Genomic DNA, 21753 nt, shown 5'->3' on the forward strand with positions numbered 1-21753 from the left:
GTGTAACAATTCACTGACCTGTAAATTGTTATAAAAGAAAAATTAGGGGGGGTTATAATGAGGGTCTTAGCCTCTGTCCACCTTCAGCAACCTTCAGAGATCTTTGATTTCCTCATCTCGATTCAATGAAAAACACAATATTAATTCAAAGTTAAAGCATTTTCCCTTTGCTAAGGGCAGCAATCTTTCTCTTAGCCCTTTTCCAGCACTAATGAGGAGAAAGCAACTCCCATTCAAAAAGCCCACTGTAGAAAGTGGAGCTGCTCTGTCAACACCAGCAAACAAGAGTGAACAAATTATCCTTAATTTTCCCCAAAAAAATTAATAAATAATTAATAGAGAAAGTGGGAGTTCATTTGACAGTAAACAGAATAAGATCCAGGCTAAACAAAGAAAAACGAAAAAAGCAGAGTTGGTTTAAGTGTCTCTTCTCTTCCCCTCTCTGTTTATGTCAGTTTTCTGTCTCCCTTAGGGTCTACCAACCTTTGTACAGGTTTTTTCCCCTTGCAATCCCTTGCCCTCCCAAACTCCTCACCCTAATTTGGCTGTCCGTGACTCAGTATCTTTATTTACCTCCACTCCCCAACCCAAGTGGCACTCCTTCCCCACTCATAACCCCATTAGTCAATGGGTCTTATGCCCTCAGGTTTTAAGGGCTAACTAGCTAGTCCGGAGGCTAACATAGATTACAGAAAGAGGCTGGGTAGGGAGGGGCTGCTCCCAGATAACATATAGCAAATACATGTTAATAATAACTTCCTAAAGACAAGTGGTCCATGGGAACCATTTTCCCCATTAGAGATTCCAATGGTGGACATTTCAGACTTGACAGCTAAGGAGGACCAAGCCCTGGCTGGCTGGGGGGAGCAAAGAGAACTGCAGCTGGAATGACCACTTTCACCCCAATCTGAGGAGGTTCCTCCCAGGCCTAATCTCTTGATGTAGAGGCCCTCTACCTGCTAGTTTCCTTCCTTCAAAGTTCTGGGAACGTCGATACCATCTTGCCAAGAGCCTTTTTGACTCCCTGGATTCCCTTCAGTCTGGTAGTATACCTTGGCTTCAGAACAGAGAGGACTGAACTGTCAATGATGATCTCCTCTGATCTGGCAATTCTGAAGCATAAACGTGCCGAAATGAGACAATTAGAGGAGCAGTGCCTTATGCATGAGGACTATTGTGTATTAACGTGCTGAGTGCCACCCAAAAGATAGGTAGTAGGTACCCGAACCCACTCGCAGTATTTTAACCTGCATGTTTTAAAAAATCGTGAAGCTTTAAAACTCCCCCAGCGTATGGAACAGAATCAGTCTGCGTTTCCTGAGGTAGTAGCTCTGTGAAGAGTGATATTGCCAAGGGGGTTTGGGGGGGTTGATCAGCGGTGACATTAGACAGCAGTTTCCTGTGAGAAGCACGGCTGCCATTTAGACGAGGCAGGGAAGAGCGGAAACCAAGCAAAGAGGGCTCTAAGGGAGGAGATGACGGGGGACAAGTGGAGAAGCTGTACGGTCAGCAGTAAAGCCCCGCAGACGGATGACGAACCCAGCAAATGGCTCCTACTAACACGTACCCGCTGCTCATCTACTGAAGAGTGAAAACCAACATGGCAAACCTTTCCTTTTGTTCTCATGAATTGGCAAATAGAAGGCCCACATCACTAGTGTTGCCCCAAAGTCCTGACTATCCAAAATGACTAAAAACAAGGCATTCACTCATTCAGTGAAATGAATGGCGTGGAAAAATGAGGGATAGGGACGGGGGAGACAGATTTCACCAACTTCCACATATTCCAGAATGATTTTTATGTCTGCCGTCCAGACACACGGATGTAACACACGTATGCAGTTGAAAGAGATATTTTTTCCTCTTAACATATTAGGGTAGCTGTGCTTCACATGATTCATGTACAGGTATAAGATTTAAATCTGGTCAGTTTCGCTTTTTTTTGTTTGTTTGTGGCCTTTTAGCAGCCTCTATTTTCCCCACCCTCCCCACCCCAAGGCAACCACTTTTCTACTCTTTGTTTCTATGAGTTTGACATTTTAAAAAGAAATTTATTTATTTGTGTGCTTGTTTATTTATTTTACTTACTTATTTGTTTATTTGGGAGTCCACATATAAGTGATACCATACGGCATTTGTCTTTCTCTGTTTGGCTTATTTCATGTAGCATAATGCCCTCCAGGTTCATCCATGTTGTCACAAATGGCACCATTTCCTTCTTTGTTGTGTCTGAATAATATTTGATTGTATATACAGATCTTCCTCGACTTATGATAGGGTTATGCCCCATAAACCCATCGTATGTTGAAAATATCATAAATTGAAAATGTATTTAATACCCCTAACCCACGGAACAACATAGCTTAGCCCAGCCTACCTTCAACATGCTCAGAACACAACATTAGCCTACAGTTGGGCAAAATCATCTAACACAAAGCCTATTTTATAGAATAGGTGACAATATAACGAAGTGTTGAATATCTCATGCCATGTATTGGATTCTGTATTGAAAGTGAAAAACAGAATGGTTGTTATGGGTACAGAATGGTTGTAGGTGTATCAGCTGCTCACCCTTGTGAGCCTCTGGTTGACTGGGAGCTGCGGCTCACTGTCGCTGCCCAGAATCACACAAGAGAGTATCATACCACCTATCACTAGCCCAGGAAAAGATCTAAATTCAAAGTTCAAAGTGCAGGGACTTCCCTGGTGGCACAGTGGTTAAGAATCTGCCTGCCAACGCAGGGGACACGGGTGTGACCCCTGGTCCGGGAAGATCCCACATGCCGCGGAGCAACTAAGCCCGTGCGCCACAACTACTGACCCTGCGCTCTAGAGCCCGTGAGCCACAACTATTGAGCCTGCGCCACAACTACTGAAGCCCACGCACCTAGAGCCCGTGCTCTGCAACAAGAGAAGCCACCGCAATGAGAAACCCGCACACCGCAACGAAGAGTAGCCCCTGCTCGCCGCAACTAGAGAAAGCCCGCGCGCAGCAATGAAGACCCAACACAGCCAAAAAAAAAAAAAACATTCAAAGTACAGTTTCTACAGAATGCATATCACTGTTGCACCATCATAAAGTCAAAAAATCGTAATTCAAACCATCATAAGTTGGGGACCATCTGTACATATACCACACCTTCTTTATCCATGCATGTGTTGATGGACACTTAACGTTATTTCCATATCTTGGCTATTGTGAATAATGTTGCTATGAACGTGAAAGTGCAGATATCTCTCTGATATTCTGTTTTCATTTACTCTGGATATATACCCAGAAGTGGGATTGTTGGATCATATGGTAATTCTATTTTTAGTTTTTTGAGGAACCTCCAAACTGCTTTCCTTAGAGGCTAAACCAATTTCCACTCCCACCAACAGTGCACAAGGGTTCCCTTTTCTCCACATCCTCACCAACACTTGTTATCTCTTGTCTTTTTGATAATAGTCATTGTAACAAGTGTGAGGTAATATCTCATTGTAGTTTTGATTTGCATTTCCCTGATGATTAAGGATGTGAGTACCTTTCCATGTACCTATTGATCATTTATATGTCTTCTTTGGAAAAATGTGTATTCAGTTCCTCTGCCCATTTTTAAATTGAATTGTTTGATTTTTTGCTACTGAGTTCTTAATATATTTTAGATATTAACCCCTTAGCAGATGTATGAGTTGCAAATATTTTCTTCCATTCTGTAGGTTGTATTTTCTTTCATTTTGTTGATGGTTTCTTTTGCTGTGTAGATGCTTTTTAGTTTGATGTAGTCCCACTTGTTTTTTTTTTTTTTTTTTTTTTTTTTGCTTTTGGTGTCAAATCTTAAAAACATCATTGCTAAGACCAGTGTCAAGGAGCTTACTCCCTATGTTTTTTTGTAGGTCAATTCTGTCAACTTTGGACAATTTTGTTATAATGAAACTTTATTCCTGAAGGATTTGTTCATTGAGTTGTCACTGTATAAAGAAAACCACATTAAAATGCAAGACTTAGAAAAAAAAAACTTAAGTCTTTGCAAGGTCAGAGTGCTCCTCACTTTTGCTTAATATCAGATTGTCACAATTAATAATCATCAGCTGCAAGAAAGAAATCATTTATTTTTTCATAGTCTTGACTAAAGATTTAGTTTTCATAAGGTGGAGAACCAATTGTATGATTTTGGGGGGGATTGAAGAGTTTATTCAGTTATGTTTCAAGGCAATTACATAACTGTTTATTTTGGTTAGCATAATATTTTGTTGCACTATGAATTTATACCATCAGATTGTATGATTTTTAGTAATTTTTTTCCCTCAGGGTCTGAGTAATTGTTTTCCAATTAAGGAACAACATTAAAAAAAAAAGAACCTTTGAGAGAAAAATTCAACTGTGTCAGTGTCCCTAATGGATTCTAGAAAATAAACCAGATTGTTGACTTGGTCTTCCTCTCCTAATAACTGACCCAGAAAAGAAGTTTTAATTTCTTAGAATGTAAAGTAGGACTATTTCCTTTGATATTTCTATTAATCAAATATCTTAAATCCAAATTTATAATGGGCATATACATCTGGCATTAAATTGTTTTTAAAATGAAGTACATTATTTCTCTGACCCAACAGCTGTTACTGAATACTATAGAGATGTCTGAGATTGTGTTTGTAAGTACAACTCTAATGGTTTCTGAAATATGATTTAAAAATCAATATCTAAAAGTATTTTAAATGCATACTTGGGCATTATTCATCCTAGAGGCATGCACATCTCATTTTCTAGAAAAATCAAAGGCATACTTTGTAAAAATGAAAACAACATTTTCAATACTGTCTGTAGGATTTGATTGTGCAGGGCCAATACTTACATCTAACCAACTTGGGGGATGAACTAAATAATGAAAGAATATTAAACTTGAACAGTTTAGACATAGATTTTCTACAGCTAAAACTCTGTGTCTTAGTCATATGGAGCTACCACAACCACTGACAAAGAAATGAATAAAGTAAAAATTAACTATAAGTTCCTTTTATCTTAATATTTCTTTTAAAATATAGGGAAAAGAGCAGTTATATTATTTGTGAGTTCAATATAATTATCCACTGATTATATAATGCTTAATTCATTTTCCTAAGGTATGTTTGGAGAAACAAGTAACAACAGTATTGTAGGCATTACATCAATGAAGAGCAATCACTAAATAATAAAGCAACAACATTTATAACAAATATAATATTTTTGTTAGGGTTTTTAAGTCCCTAGGAATTTTTGAATATTGAAAGAGCAAATAGATATAAATATATTTCGCTTTAGATGAGGTTTGCAATTTTTCTTTCCATGATTAATTTTAGGGAAATTAAGACACATTTTTTATGGAAAAAAAGTTTACTCTGTAATTACATATTAACTCAAGATTTAAAAATTCATGCTCTGATATATAAATAGATTATAATCAAACTAATTAATACTACATTAATCTGGTTCATAACATCAGGTTACAGTTGATTCAACACTCATTACAGTTCATCTTTATTTTCTAGTTGAATTTAAAAATGATTTTTTTTCTGAGCAAAGAGAGGTATTAAGAATTTCATTTTTATTTATAATAATTAATTGTTCAACATTTCTAAATTCATCAAAATTATATATTTTGTTGATTCTTTGCCACTTCTAAGTCTATAACTTGGGTAAATTTTCAGCACATGCCTGAAAATTACACATTTGCAATTCATTGTGCTTTTAGTCAGCAGTGATTAGTGAACTCAAATTGGAACTTTATAGAATACTTAGAGCCTCTTCAGACCGTGGTAGGTACTGTTTTGAAAAGATAATTGTAGAAATACATCTGTTAGAAACGTATAGTCTTGGGGGAAAAATTAATGAAGTACATAAATATTTCACAAGAAATTCACAAGGTTTGATATCTGTAGGCAAACTCGATGATGCCACCACCGAACCATACCTGGCCCACGGAGTGGCAGAGAATGGGCTGTGTGCAAGAGAGAGCCTGAGAACAGTTCTGCAGATGGTGCTGAAAAAAACCTGGGTGCACGTATGTACAATCTTTCAGCCTCCACATCCCAGCTCAGGTGGGAATCTCCCTCCCCTTGTCCATGCACATCCCTCAAGCTGCAATTTACCCTTCTGTCTTCAAGGTGGCTGTGAGTTTAACCTGATTTCACTTCAATAAATTGTTAAGGGAGACGAATGCTATTGGAGCTTTTCACACTCCGCACACGGGTAGAGCTGGAACTGCCCTGATTTTCACTTCTCCAAGGCCCTTGCTGCTGGCCAATCTCCATATAAGCCCCCCAGGCTTCCTAGTGCACAAGAATCCATCTGAATTTGGAATCATGCTGAGGGCTGTGGGTGCAGAGTACAAGGCCTCAGGAACCAACGTAAAGCTGAAAACATTGTAGTTGCTACTTGTATAGAATATAACATATACATGGTTCTTCCAGTAGCCACGTGTCTTTTAACCTGATAGAAGCACAGAAGTGCTAGCTGGAAATGAGAACCGAATCTGCAAAACTAGCTTAGATCATTCAAATCTGCCTGACTCCAAACCAGTCCTGGGACAGCCCTGCATCTATTCCACCCACCACCAACGTTGGAGCTCCTCTAGTTTCATTTCATAACTAGAATGGCATCCTTCAAAAGAAGTAAAGTAATTGTTATCATGTTAAGTGGTCAAGACAGCCTGGCAATAGGAGTTTTTAAAAGTAATCAAAAAGAGAGAGTTAAGAAATACAAAAGGATAATTTGAGTTCATTTTTGAGAGAAGTTTAGCTACATCAAAAAAATGCTTCAAGTCAATTATTTAAAAGATAGAAATGATTTCAGTGTCAGTCTTCTTTAAACACATGCATCTGTTGGGTTTTGTTTTATTTTATTATCGTTTGAAGGTAAGTAGAACTGCAGACATCAGCTTCTCTGAATAATCACTATGAAGTCTTCCAAAAGAAAGGCAAGGGCTATAACCCTTGTCTAAATTTTTGGATGTCTTCCCAGTTAAATGTCAAAACAGTAGCTTCCTTTGGGATAACTATTCTTCTTTATTGTACTGAAGAGCCTTTTAAGTGGTTTACTCTGAATAATTGCATAGCATGCTTGACTTTACTTTCACATAATATGAAATTTTTTATTTTCTCATTCTCTAGGAAACAGCCAAGTTACTTCAAGCCTGTTTCTTTTCTCTCTTAAATACAAAGCTATTTTTCTGGAAGTGGAGGTGGGGGACCTGTAATATGCAAAGGCAGAGAACGTATAATCAGTGTAGATGAACAGAAACGTGTATCCCCTCCACACTTCATCCACACCCAGTCAGCTTGCTTCCTTCTGAAACCATATACATATTCACACCCCGGGACTTTCCAGGTGCTGTTTACTCCTGCTCTGCCCTCCCCCCTCATTCTCAGACTACGGTTCCTCACTTATCTTTCACTGTCAGCTCAAAATCCATCTCCATCATGAATGCCTTTTCCCCTGATCATCCAGACAGGATGATGTGTTCTTTTCTCAGCTAGGGAATGGGTCCCCACTGTTAACTTTTTAGAGTATACAATTTTAGCATTAGTTTTGATTTAAAAAAAAAAAACTTCACAATTTTCACATTTACACTACTTACAAAATTGTTCTTTTTCATGGGGCTACCAACGTTTGCAGTCACTGTCTGCTTATATCCTTCCTATCCTGAAATTTTGTCATAAGGTACGTTGATTCTCCTAGAACGGCAAGGGACCCCAAGGCTAGCTGACTGGAAACACCAGGATCTGGCAGATGGCTCAGCAGGGGAACGTTCTGGCTCCTCCTCTCTACCTTTGATTGTCTTTTCATCTATAGAAGCAGGGCCCGTAAATATCCCAAGGGGCAGTAGCTGTTCACTGTCCCAATAGCTCTCTGCCAAGTGACCTGGAAAGGAGGAAGCCTGCTTGAGAAGGCTGTGGAGCCATGGCTGGGGGCAGTGGACGGCTGACAGCGGCTGAACCCCTCCAATGACACCACTTCCCTCTTCCTGAGGACTGTTTCCCACACGCTGTTATGTGTGGTCCAATTAAGTTGGTCCTTTCGCACAAATCATTTTTTTTCTAAATATATTAGGAAAACTGTCATGTTCATCTGCTTTTACTTTGATCAGTAAAGAATACTTATTTAGGGTAGATCTGGCTGGGGCTGATGATATTTGATAACACTCACAAAGTAGCTTGCTTATTTTCATTACCGCATTTCTTCCAGTACATCATAACTCCTCGGGGAGGGACAACATTTGCTCCTGCAGGAGGAATGGCTCCAGCCTTCTCATTGGTTCTCCCCTGCCTAAGGACTCCAGGGAGATCAGCACTCCCCCATTCTTCTGGACTCCCTAGATTTTTGCACAGAAATTTATGGAAAAGAGAATTGTAATGCTGCAGTGTTAATTAGATATTACAATCTTGTGAAGGATAAAAATGAGACGAAAAGGATGACCTGAAAAAGAAAAGAAGCAAGGAACGTTTAGAAAAGATTTCGAAGATCTTTAAAACTACTAGGAAATTATCTCCTCAGAGTGAAAAAATTTCTATAATAAGTATTAAAATTATTCTGCTGTCAAGTACTTAGCTTAATTACTGTTAAAATATTAAAATTGTGCTTCCGTAGATTGAGACTAACTTTTAAATTTCAGGCATTTAGATTTAGGGTTCAACTCACAGCTTATTAAAGTGTGGGATGTGATTCTCTAATGTTCTTACAACTATGTCCCAAAACTCCACAGTGTACACACTATATGGGCCAATTAATTTCCAGACTTCATAATGTATGTCAGCACTATAAACAATTAGTAACAACAACACAAAGATGATACCCTTTTTGATAGTAAATCATACTGAACATTTAACAGACATTCACTGAGGGCCTATTGGGTCCCAGGCACTCTCAGTACCTGGATGGAGATGGGGAAGGGGGTGAGGAAGTGGACAGGGTAAGGATAGATGGGGGATGCAGGTGGGGGGGGAGGGGAAATAAGGAAATTAACAAAGCACAGTACCCACTTTCAAAGGTGTTCATGATCCCACGAGAGTTGAGAGAAAAGGTGGAGGAAAAGAAAAATGCTGTTGGGGACTTCCCTGGTGGTGCAGTGGTTAAGGATCCGCCTGCCGATGCAGGGGACATGGGTTCGAGCCCTGGTCCGGGAAGATCCCACATGCTGTGGAGCAACTAAGCCCGTGCGCCACAACTAATGAGCCTGCGTTCTAGAGCCCGCGAGCCACAGCTACTGAGCCCACGTGCCACAACTACTGAAGCCCGCACGCCTACAGTCCGTGCTCTGCAACAAGAGAAGCCACTGCAATAAGCCCGCGCACCGCAACGAAGAGTAGCCCTGCTCGCCGCAACTAGAGAAAGACCACGCGCAGCAATGAGAACCCAACACAGCCAAAAATAAATAAATACATAAAATTAAAAAAAAAGTTTTCTCAGAGCCAGGAAATGAGTTTTGTCTCAGCTCCATCAGTTAGAAACCATACGGCCTAAGTGCTTCCCCTCACCTCTCCACTTTCAGGAGAGAATGCAAGAAAGCCCTTCGTGTACTAAAAAGGTAGAAACAAAGGCCAGCTAATGATATTACTATGCCCCTCAGAGACGGTGAAACTGGGCTTAGATTTAAGACCACCAAAATCACACACTACAGGAGGGATAAGAAAGACCTAGAGGAATTCAAATTTTCACTTCCTGATTAGGCTGCCCCTCTTGAACTGAGCTCTAATCCACGGCGATAGTTTGTCCTGTGAGTAACTGTCCAGCTTCACTTCCTGCCACACCTCCCAGACAGGGCCACATCAGACATTGCTAAAAGACAGCACAACACCAGCCCCTCCACACCTGTGCCAAGGTCCTGCCTTAGGTCTCAGTACCCTAAACCTGGCACTGTCTTACCTCCTTGGAGTAACACCTTATTGTATTATAACGACTGTCCCCTTAACAGTCTGGCAACTCCTTGAAGACAGAGATCATGTATTATCAATCTGTGTACCCCTGTCAGAGTACCTGATAAAGATACATGGTTTATTGAATGAGTGGATGGGTGCATGCATATAAGCCATTTCTGCCCACAAAGAACAGAATTGTGACGTACTCCAACTATGTGCCTATGTGTGTCTCCCTAAAGCACTATAACTCTCAATATGGTTTTATAACAGCTTTACTGAGATGTAATTCACATACAGGTATCCTCAGTTTTTTCAAAAGTTTGCCATATACCACTTTGCTTTTACGACAAACCTACATTAGTAACCATTTTCACTAACTGAAGGAAATCCAAAGAGGGTTTTGTGGAAAACCCTCTTTGTGCTTTTATGTAAAAGGCAAAAAGCAAACATAGTATTTGTCATTTGATTTGCAACAAGCTCTTATGGAGGCAGCGCCAACCTGGGCAAGGAGAGTGGCCCTGCCAAGGTCCTCCTCCGGGAACTACACTCAGCATCGCAGCATCAATCTGCCATAGTTTTGAACTGTGTCTGTGAGCATCTGTGCTTTATCTCCATTTATTTTGTGTATGCGTTAGCAAGATGTGCCCCAAGGTAATTGATTCTGTGCTTTATGCCGTTTTGGCTTATGAAAGGCTTCATAGGAACACTCTACTTTGGGTAGCAGGGAAAACCTGTACCACAATTTCACTTAAGGTGTACAACGCAGTGGCTTTTAGTATATTCAGAATTGTGCATCCATTACCACTGACAAATTGAGGAACAGTCTCATCACCCGCAAAGAAACCCCAACCTATTAGCAGTCACTCCCCATCCCCCCTTCCCCGCCCCCTAGCAACCACTAATCTAGTGTCTCTATGGATTCTTAATTTCTTGTTACACTGTGTACATAGCTCAGTTATTAGAACGCATCTCTGCATGACTGAGAAATAAAAGCTGAAGCAGCTTCGATTTAATACTGAAGTACAAAATCAATCTCCTTGCTCTGTGACCTTGGGTAAGTTGTTGAACTGGATTTAATCTCCACATAAAATGAAGTTTGGACGGTGTGTGAGGGCACCCTCAGGTTAAAAAAAAAAAAAAAGCAGAAACAAAACAAAAAAACCCTCTGTCTATAATTCCGAGACTCCACCCTAGGTAGCCTTTTCTGGGCGCCCAGCCCGGGACCCCACCCTTCGCTGCGCCCCTGGAAGGAACCGGCTGCCGCGCGCGCCCCCAGCGCGGGAGGGGCGCGGCGATGGGGGCGGAGCCAGCGACTCCGCAGCCAATCCGGGCGGCGGCGCGTCCCGGGGACCGCGGCTCGCCCGGCGCGCAGGGGGCGGGGCTCCGCTTGACAGTGGCGGTCGCCGGGCAGCTGAGTCGGGACGCAGCGAGCGCAGCGCGGCGCAGGGAGCTCGAGCGGCGCAGGCGGCGGCGGCGGCGGCGGCGGCGGCGGGTCCCAGCCTGCTCCGGCTCTTGGCGCAAAGGAGTAGCCTCCCGCGGCGGCGGCGGCGGCGGCGGCGGCGGCGGCGTTCGGGCGATGCTGCAGGTCTCCTTGGGTGTCGGTGTCCTGACCTCTTCCTAAAGGTACTCGGCTGGGCTCACCCCGTCGCCTCGGGCGTCGCAGCGCCGGGAAGTGGCTTTGCAAAGCCCAGGGCTACAGCGGGCGGGCGGTGGGCTGGGGCGCGGGCTGGGCGGGGCTGGGCGGGGCTGCGCTGTCTGGGCCGCTTTCCCTGCGAGGAAGAGGGTGGCGGCTGAGGGAAGCGGGCTGGAGGAGGAGGGCTGTCTCCGGGCAGCAGCTGGTGGCTTTGCCATCCTCCATCCTCCTGCCCCCATGTGGTTTGAAAGAGGTTTTGTTCCAGGAGAAAGTTTGATGCTGAGGCGAGAGGAGCCGGACTCGGGGGTCCCTGAGGCGCGCCCCATTAGAGAGAGACAGGTCACCCTGGCCAGGGACGCCCGTGACCTGAATGTAGGCATGCAGGAACGCAGGCCACTTTTTGGCCCGAGCAGCATTCCTGACGCAGGCTCTTCCCTGAGGACGTTCCTCTGCGGGGATCCCCCTGGGGGAGGGGACTTTCCGGAGACTGGGCACTCAGAGCGCCCGTACTGTGGCTTTTGCCGTAGGTAGTTGTCTCCCTTACCTTCTAATTAAAGGTCCCTAAACAATGTGTCCAAGGTACCGATGATTCTTCTGTCAAATCTTGAATATTTTCTTAATGCTACATGTTTTCCCAGAGTGCTGGGGTGGAGCACGTGAAAGAGAGTAGCAGTTGTGGCCCAGCTCTTAGGATGAGAGGTGGGAAGAAAGAATACAGAACCCACGTACCAACTTGAAGATGGGAGAAAGTTTTGACCTTCAAAAAAAGATGGATTAGGTGTGGATGATTTGCTTTACAAAACTTCGTCGAATGCAGAGAAATAAAGTTAGTGTTGAGTTTCACACATGATTGTAGGAACACATCTGTCATAAAGTAGCTCAGAGTAGAGGTAGTCATGTGGATGTCCTATAGACTTGAAATGAGCAGATCTCAACGAGTGAATGTTGAATTCTGTTTAATTCTAATCAGTCTGATACCTTTCTGATCACAAGTGTGGATTCTCACAGGTACTTTCTTTTTTTGTATAAAAATTTATTTTATTTATTTTTATTTTTGGCTGCATTGGGTCTTAGTTGCTGCGCGTGGGCTTTCTCTAGTTGTGGCGAGTGGGGGCTACTCTTCGTTGCGGTGCGCGGGCTTCCCATTGCGGTGGCTTCTCTTGTCCTGGAGCACGGGCTCTAGGCGCGCAGGCTTCAGTAGTTGTGGCACTCGGGCTCAGTAGTTGTGGCTCGCGGGCTCTAGAGTGCAGGCTCAGTAGTTGTGACACACGGGCTTAGTTGCTCCGCGGCATGTGGGATATTCCCAGACCAGGGCTCAAACCCGTGTCCCCTGCATTGGCAGGCGGATTCTTAACCACTGCACCACCAGGGAAGCCGAGGTGTTTCTTATCGAAAATATTCATACCATAAGACAACTTGATAATGCCAACTTTTGTACCCTGGAGACACCCTTAGCCAAGGACATCAACCCCTTGCTCAGGTCCATGTGATTTATCCCCAAACCAGGTCCCATCACTTCTGTGAGAATATTTACATATTAAAGGGAAGGAAACCTCCTTGGTCAATGGTGACACAGTACATCGAGCACATACTACGTGCCAGATATAGTACTAAGTATTTTATATATAACTTTAATTCTCACAGTCACCCTGACGAGTTATTACTACTTCCCCTATTTTAAGGTTTAAAGAGTTTTGCAATTTTCCCAAGGTTACTTGTCAAATGATAGAGGTGGGACTTGACCCCAGATGTGTGTGACTCCCTGCCCATGCTCTTTTCCACTGTCCTATGCTGCCTCCCAGCCCCTCTTGAGAGAGAGTTGCCCATGTTATGATGTAGCAGGAAATCCAGATATGGCAACATGTACTGCGTCTCCCAGCCTCCTAGATCAGACCCCTTTGTAGAGTATCTCCTCCCTCTGGGAACCCACCACTGTGTGCCTGTGCCCCGCAGGTATTCCCTCCACCCAAGGGTGACATCTGGGACTTCATAGACTCCTGCCCCCACACCCCCAATCCCCAGGATGGAAATCAGATGGAAATCTCCAGACATATAAACTCCTTGCCCTTCCAGATAACTTGGTTCCAGAAGACAGGTAACCAAGTGTTTCCAACACTGGCACTTAAGGAGCAGTCTGTCCCCTCTCAGCCGTTCAAGTCTATTTTAAGTGTGCCCGTATAAGTGCCCCCCACCAGCTGGCAGCAGCATGTCCCCTGCAGCGCTCACACTGGCACACTCATCCTCCTGTACCAACGGTCAGAGAATTCCTGACACAGCCCTGTCTACTTGCAACGAAAGACTGAAACAAGGTCGCTGGGGAAGGTGGTGTGAGTCCAGAGAATCCCTGGATTCTCCTCTACTGACCAGAAAGGAAATTCACTGAGGACCCTAGGAGCAGGAAGCAGGCCTTCTCCAGAGTGCAAAATGCCATTTGTGTGGTGTAGCCTGTTGTCAACACTGTAGAAGATAGGTATTCACCATATAGAAACGCTTTTACCAGTTATATTGGTGATGGATGTGGCCACACACCTATTTCTGATTTGATTACTCACTTATACACTGAGGCAGTTGTCACTTGGCTGAAGGATATGGAAACCTTGTGTCACAGTTGTGACAGTAAGCTTGAAGCTGTGCCTAAAAGAATTTATTATTATAATCTACAACCACTGTTTTATCATTTATCTTCCCTAGCGGGGTGTGTATGTGTGTGTATTCTCTCCCTCTGTATAGTCTTCAACTCTCTCTGGTTCCAAAATGATGCAGTACTAAGGCTAAAAAGAAAGAAATGCCTTTTTGAGCTGTGGCCATACGCTGCCTGGAGGCATATCCCCGTAGTTGGCATTTTACTCATGTTAATCTAGTGCTAAGCATTGCAAGGTCCCGTGCGCATGCTTTGGGATTTCAAATGGGCTCTCCTGTCTAATTATTTTACTCCACCCCTGCAGCGTGGTGAGGTTTTAGTTTAGAAGACAGCCCTGGCACCTCCCCTCTGATATCTCTAAATGGCCAAGAACTGGAGCAGCGCTAATTAAAGTTGGGAAAGTAGAACATGAGGTTTACTCATTGTCACTCTTGCACCAGAATGGAAAATGTACCCAAAACATACGAAACTATACCAAATTATTGACATGGTACAGTTTGCCTGAAGTTGGGTGCATGCAAATGCCTTACTAACCTGAAAGTGTCCAGTATCAACAAACGTCCACTCTGCATTCTGTTCTAGTTTTAAAACTTCTCATTAACTAACAATCCATCTTTATTTCTGTATTTCATCAGATTGAAAATGTCAGCTGTAAGACATAGCATGATTTTTGTTATACGGGAAGAAAGAGGAAATACTGCCGATTGTATTATGACATGCCACTTTAACAGTGGTCTTCCATGACACTGCATGAATCTGTCACACTAGCATCTCATTGCTTTCAAGATTCCTTCATCTCTTCCATGGGTTTTGGTACCTTCTTCCTGCTGGTACCTTCAGTAGCATTGCTTATGGTATGATAGGCCATCGGCTTGTATGTCTGTCTCACTTACAAACTGTAACACAGATTCCTCTTTTGTGTTTTTCTTCAGTCTGGTAAAGCATTTGGATTTTGCTTTGCAAGGTAATGTGGAAATGCCAAACAAAGACAAATGTTTCCTCTAGTAATATAACATTCAGGCCCCACTGCTCTGTTTGTTTGCCTTGGTGCATACACAGTAACATCTTTAAGTGCCAAATCATAGTGTAATCTTTTTGAAAACCATTCAAATGGCAGTTTAACAGAACACGTGCAGTGCTAAGGATGCCCCTAACTTAGTGGGAGTGATGACAAAATGAATAGCCATGACCAAGGTTATGCAAATGCAGGGAAATGACAATTGTGCTGTGACTGCTGCCAAGTTGTCAGCCGTTTTAAGACACCATCAGTATTAAGACACATCGTGATTTCAGAGATATTAAAGTGTGAGGAAAAAATGAACCTTATCAATGAAATATGTTAATCTGTGCCCACAGATTTTGTGAACTCTAACCTGCCTACCACCTTGCGTGTATTCATTCATTCATAGAGTCATTCATTTTATTAAACTCGAAGCTCCAAGAGGGCAAGGACTTCTTCTGTCTTGTTCTCTGCTGTATGCCAACCACTTAGGGTAGTCCTGACACGTAGTTAAGCTGCTCAATAAATATCCATAGAACGAGTGAATGAATATCCCCTTTGGAAGACATGGAGACACGTCAGGCAGCTCACTACTCTCCTGCTGGTTAGGAAACATATTCTTAAAATGAAGACATTGACAGAAATGCCAAACATAGAGAAAGAATACAGGCCAACATTAAGTCCTTTTTTTCTATTTACAAAGCCCAATACAAAATATTTCATGCCGTTGCAGAACTAGTTTCTGGTAGAAGAAATTCCCGTGTAGCTTTTATTGATCTTTGACCACTGAAGGAATTTATAACAACTTACATCTTGGTTCTTTTGTATGATCCAAAATCATTAATTGCTTGAATTTTATGCTTCGTTCATTTTCATGTACTTGTCCTGTTATAGATGTAACACGTACCAGGTGACAGGTAAATGCCTTTTCCTTCAGTAGGCTCCTCTGAAACAGAAACTCAGTGCTGGTGACCTTGTCTGGATGTACATCCCCAAGACAATATATGTCTACTTAAAGGCCGTGCCTTACAGTCTGCTTTTTAACCCCCCAAAGAGGCCGTCTTTATATTTTGACATTTGGCAAAGAAAAAGACAAAAGAAAAAAAAGAAAGGGAAAGAAAAGAGAGAGAGAAAGGAAGGAAAAAAGGAAGGGAGAATGAAAAGAGAAAGAAAGAGAAAGAAAGAAAGAGGGAAGGAAGGAAGGAAAGAAAGAAAGAAAGAAAGAAAGAAAGAGGGAAGGAAGGAAGGAAGGGAAGAAAGAAAGAAAGGAAGGAAGGAAGAGAAAGAAAGCGGGAGGGAGGGAGGAAGGAAGGAAAGAGAAAACCTTGATGGGCAAGGCAGACCTGCGTCTGCCGGTGCCTCTGCTTCCTTATTGCTCCTGGTCAAGCAGAGTGCACGTCTAGGCCAGGGCCAGGGAGCTGGATGAAGATGCCAGCAGGAGGGATGGCAGAGAAGTTGATGTATCAGCAAAAGCTCTGGAGCTGTCCTGAGGACTGAAGTGAACTAGCACTGTCCAAGTCACCCCAGGGTCTATGAACGTAATAGCTGAACCTGCAGAGACACACCCAGATTCCAGTCCAGGGAAATGTGGGACCTTTGAAACACATGTAACAAACCAAGGTCACTCCTGAGTTCCTAAGATTCATTTAGTCTGCTTGTTCAGGCAGAGGATAAGTGCTGTGAGCAGAGGCTGGTTACCCCTCCTCCGCAAACAGGTGTGGCAGTGTGGCGAGGCAGTGGAGGCTGTGAAGGGACTTGGCACATAGGCCAGAGCTGGCTCTTTCACACAGGAAAAAATAATAATTAATTAAATCTTTTTGGTTACATACTTAAAGAGCTTACATACAATTTTATTAAGTATTGTTAATATGGGCCAGACAAATGACAAAAGACAAAAAAAAAAAAGGCTTAACACTTGTTTTTACTGAGTAAAGAAGGTGGAATGAAACAAACAAACAAAAACAAAATAATCTTAGCTGCCAATTCTATGATTCTGTGATGCTGTGGGATGTTTTAGCGGTACCCAGGATTTGTTTTAACCAGGTGTGGTGAGACATGCAGACATGGAAATGACTGTCATAGTGGAAGAATTTTATTATACTCACAGCCTGCTGGAAGCAGGAGCCTTGGTATATCACGCAGTGGGGGCAGAGGGAAGAGGAAAATGTGGACAAGTCTTTATTGTGGTTCCACTGGAAGGAACAGGAAAGGCACGGTAAGCAGGTTTGGGATTAGCTAGTTTGAAGAATTTCAGAGGCTCTGCCACAGGGGGGCTGTTCCCAGTAGGCTGATGCCTGGCCCTGAGGAGACAAGGGCAGGTGGAGGGTGGCCCGAGGTGTGAGAGCCAATAAGTAGGCGGTTTGCATATGGAAAGGCTTGCGGGAAGGCAAGTTGATTATCTCTAGGCATTGGCTTACTCTGGGAGGAGCAGTCCCTCCAGGGTTCTCAAGGCCCCAAGATGTCAAAGGATCAGGATACGGAAAATAAAAGGCATGGTTAGTACAAGGGGATTTTTTAAAATAGTCAGTTAATGAATTAGGCCCAGGTGCAGCCAAATGTGCGGAAGCGCCTTGCTCAGGATCTGACACATGGTACTCATCCAGTAAACATTCATTAAATCTGAGTCCTGGTGCCAGATGGTCCGACCATGCTCACGGTCAGTCTCTGCTGGATACCGCGGTCAGGTGTGCTCTGTTCATCTTCAGAAAAAGAAAAAAAATGAGAAACTGTACACTGCGTAGAGGATCCCCAGAGGAAAGATGAACCACCCAGGACGAAGAGGAGGAAAACCACGGAAGTCTCTAAAAACATAAATGAACCCTTAAGCAAATACATCTTCAGCTTTAAGATCTTAAAATCTATCCGATAATTGAATGTTTGGGGTAACTCCTTATCCACTGTGGATGTGGAATGTCAATAAAAGTCAGGAAGCATGAAAGTTACAGGCAATTTTGTAGAAGGTTGTTCCTCAGAGTAAAATCGGAGTTGGGAAGTGAATTGTGCGCTGCAAATGGTGTGCCCAGGGGTAGGCTTCTAAGGGCGAGTCACTCAAAATAGCACGAAACATACTTTTCTTCTCAACCGCATGTCAGTATTGATCAGACGAGCGGATGATTTACATACGCATGAAAGCACGGTACTGGAGAGGGTTACTGGAAGGCAATTAACAGGACGTGTGGGGAAACAAGTCTAGGCATAGAATGTTTAAAACCTCCTGTTTAACAAGTGTCTGCTTTGAGGGCACTGATGAAGGATGGCCATGCGTGGGCTGGGCCTGGGGTTAGACTCAAGGCATTACTCTTAATGATGGATGGCAGGGGTGCTTGAGGGTGGGCGTGTCTGGACTCCCTGTGAAGTAAAGTAATTGAGTTGTTCCTCTGTTCAGCCTCGGGACTTTTCTTCACATGGTTGGTTAATGGTTCTATGACTTTTCCTTCAAATCTTGACCATGCACGTTAAGAGACAATAATGAAAACATAAACAGGAGGGCAATCTAATCATCTAAGAGGGGTAATCCCTTCTCCGTGAAAACTCTGCGATCGCCCTCTGCGTACAGGTCCTCCTACTTTGTGACTTTGCACACATCTCTTTTGTGTTCGTGTAGGAGCTTATCTGTGTTGATGGAAATTGCAGAAATGTTTTCACTGGAACACAGCTGCTCTCCCTTTGTGTTTCCACACTGATGTCATAACTCTTTAATTAAACTAGCAATGGTAGCCTAAACTGGCCAGTGAAAGCATTTCTGCCCGGCTGTGTTGCTCAGGATGGTCTTTGGATTTATCCACACCAGTGACGCATTATCTCTTAACCTCACGTACACTTTATAATCCAGGCTTTTATGGCCTTTTCACCTCTGATTTCCTACATGAATTAGGCCCATGTAAAAATGGAGTATTCAGTCAAATGAGATAATATGCAGAAACATTTGAATTGTCCAAGAAATGTAAGGAACAACTACATCAACCTGTATCTTGCTTTCAGGTATTTCTCACTCATCAGTGAGTCCTTTGCTTCCTGGAGCTCTTTCTCTGTGTTGATACTTATAAGTGAAATCCCATATGGGAGGGTGAGGGGAGGGTGGCAGCTTTCCTGGAGCTGTTCTAGGTATTTGCATTCTATTTTAACTTTAACCTTTATGAATTTGAATTGCTCTCTTTTGGGGGTGGAGTGGAGAGAGGCATACCGTTGCTTATCTCTTCAGCCCTGGAGCCTAGAAAACTGCCTGCAAATGGCAGGGGCTTAATAACTACCTGCTGAATTTAAAAATATCCTTTGACTGGTTGACACAGGAATTCCCGTCCTTCTTTGGCTCAAAGATTTATGAATAAAAGCCTCACCAGATACCTTATAATTTGATAGTTGAATCATCTGGAATAAGGAATCAAGAACATCAAAACTGAAATTTTAACAAATGGAAGACATGACGATAACCTTGTCTTAAATTTAAAAATCTATTATAAATGATCATTATTAAAATTCTCTGATGTTGGATTGAAAGCTAGGCAGATTAAAAATAATAGTATAGAGATTACAGATTTTGATTTAGATTAGTGAACTTAATTTAACACATACAAATAAGCAATGCAGCTTTTGAAGAAAGGATCAATTACTTAATCAAGCTTGCTAGAACAATAGAATAACAGTTTGAAGAGAAAACAGTAAGAAAAAGAATAACTTATATTTTGGTCATAACCAAATATTGTGATAAATTTCCTATAAGCCATAGTGTTACATGTTGGAGAAAAAAAAAGAAATACCATAATGATGGATACACGTCATTATAAATTTGTCCAAACCCACAGAATGTACAACACCATGAGTGAACCGTAATGTAAACAATGGACTTTGGGTGATGATGATGTGTCAATGTAGGTTCATCAGTTGTAACAAATGTACCACCTGGTGGAGGATGTTGATAATGACGGAAGCTGTGCGTGTGTGGGGCAGCAGGTATATGGGACATTTCTGTACCTTCCCCTCAATTTTGCTGTGAACTTAAAATTGCTCTAAAAAATAAAGTCTTAATGAAAAAGAAAAAGAGGGGAAGGAAGGGAGGGAGTGAGGGAGGGAGGGAAAGAAAACAAAGTAATGTTTTTATCCTAAGTCTGAAGTCAGTGAAGATTTTTCTGAATATTCTTGTCATCTTATAAAAGAAGATGCATTGGAATACAGAAAACTGATCATCATTTCAATAATGAAATATAATAAGACAATTCTAAAAGGCAGAATGGCAGAATGAGAAAGTACGTAGCTAATGAAAACTCATCTAAAATACATAAGGGGTTGATATGAATATGGAATGTGTGGCATGATCTCATATTCCAGGGGTTGAGGAGAGGAGCAGACGTTTTGGACATTGATGTACAAATGTTAGATCATCACATGATAGGCCCAGAGCATGAAACACACACATTGATTACCACCATTTAAAGGTGTAGTCAGTCTGTGCTTTGACAAAGATCAAAAGTAATTTGGGAAGTTGGAATTCTATATCCACTGACTGCTTGTTCATTTGTTGTACTAATAAACCAAAAATAACAGTCACCATCCTTGAAACACCACTGGAGAAGATAAATCATGGGGGCTTTATTCAGAAACCACTTGAGACAGAATTACATATCAGAATTTTCTTCTCTTGTTTTTCCAGATGATAGAAACAAATTTGACAAAAGACTGCAGTTTGGACACTTGGAGATACTAGTAGCACATTAGACAGTGTCTCTATCTTAGTTGTTTCTCTTAAAAACACACTTACCTGAAACAGTAGTTCAGGTTGTGAAACCTGGTCTCAATCCTCATAAAATGTCCACTTCAGCGTTGTTTTCCTTATTTCTCTGGGAAGTGGAGGTGGAAACTCTGTCTCTATGAGTGTTGCATGTGGCTGGAGAATGACCTTTTGGACCATCGAAAGGATCAAAATAGAGGTTGGGAGGCCCCTGGAGCTGTGGCTACATTATATCCGGTGTGTTTGGGGGATGGAAAGAGCTTTGACTCAGACTGACCTGGGCTTGCCATCCCCTTGTCATGGAATGAGAAGTGCATCAGTGCCAGTTGAAGGTGGCTCTGTGGCTTGTACGGAGCTAAAGGCTCTCCGTCCTCTCCTTATGCCATTTAATCCCCATACAGCCCCTGGGGCAGTTGACCCTGTTACTATCTCTATTTTACAGACGAGGAAACTGAACAACAAAGAGGTTAGGTATTTTGCCCTGTGTCACCCTGATAGCCAGTGAAGAAGCTGAGAGAAGAACCCAGAGTGTCTGACCCCAGAATTATGCATTTAAGCACGACATTATGCTCTCATGGGGTGTGCTGAACATCCCTCAAATTTAGCTTCCTCCTCTGTAAGATGGGGCCGTTCATTTCTACTGGGCAAGTTTGTTGTGGGTTTGCAAGAGAATATGTATGTATAAAGTATCAGGCACCCTAATGGCCTGATCAGAGTGGTTGGTTGCCTGTTGTTACTGCTGACTTTGTTGCTGTGGAAAATGGCTGAATAACAGTCTCATCAAAGTCCCAGGTATTTTCTTTGTCTCTCAGATTTAGCCCAGTCACGCCCATTGCCATGGCAACCACTCTATCCTAGCCATTCACCATTGCACATCTACAGTG

At 42.6% G+C, this 21753-nt stretch overlaps 1 protein-coding gene across 2 annotated transcripts in view; it reads left to right on the forward strand.

The window, feature by feature from the left end:
- The first annotated feature begins 11273 nt into the window (after positions 1-11273).
- Positions 11274-21753, forward strand: part of FRY (FRY microtubule binding protein) — a 423367-nt gene continuing 412887 nt past the window's right edge. For both annotated transcript variants that reach the window (XM_032611303.1, XM_032611301.1), the window contains exon 1: positions 11274-11493. The gene's annotated coding sequence lies outside the window, so the exon portion shown is untranslated. The remainder of the gene's footprint in view (positions 11494-21753) is intronic.

This window comes from Phocoena sinus, chromosome 18 (assembly GCF_008692025.1).
Source record: "Phocoena sinus isolate mPhoSin1 chromosome 18, mPhoSin1.pri, whole genome shotgun sequence".
Taxonomy (NCBI): domain Eukaryota; kingdom Metazoa; phylum Chordata; class Mammalia; order Artiodactyla; family Phocoenidae; genus Phocoena; species Phocoena sinus.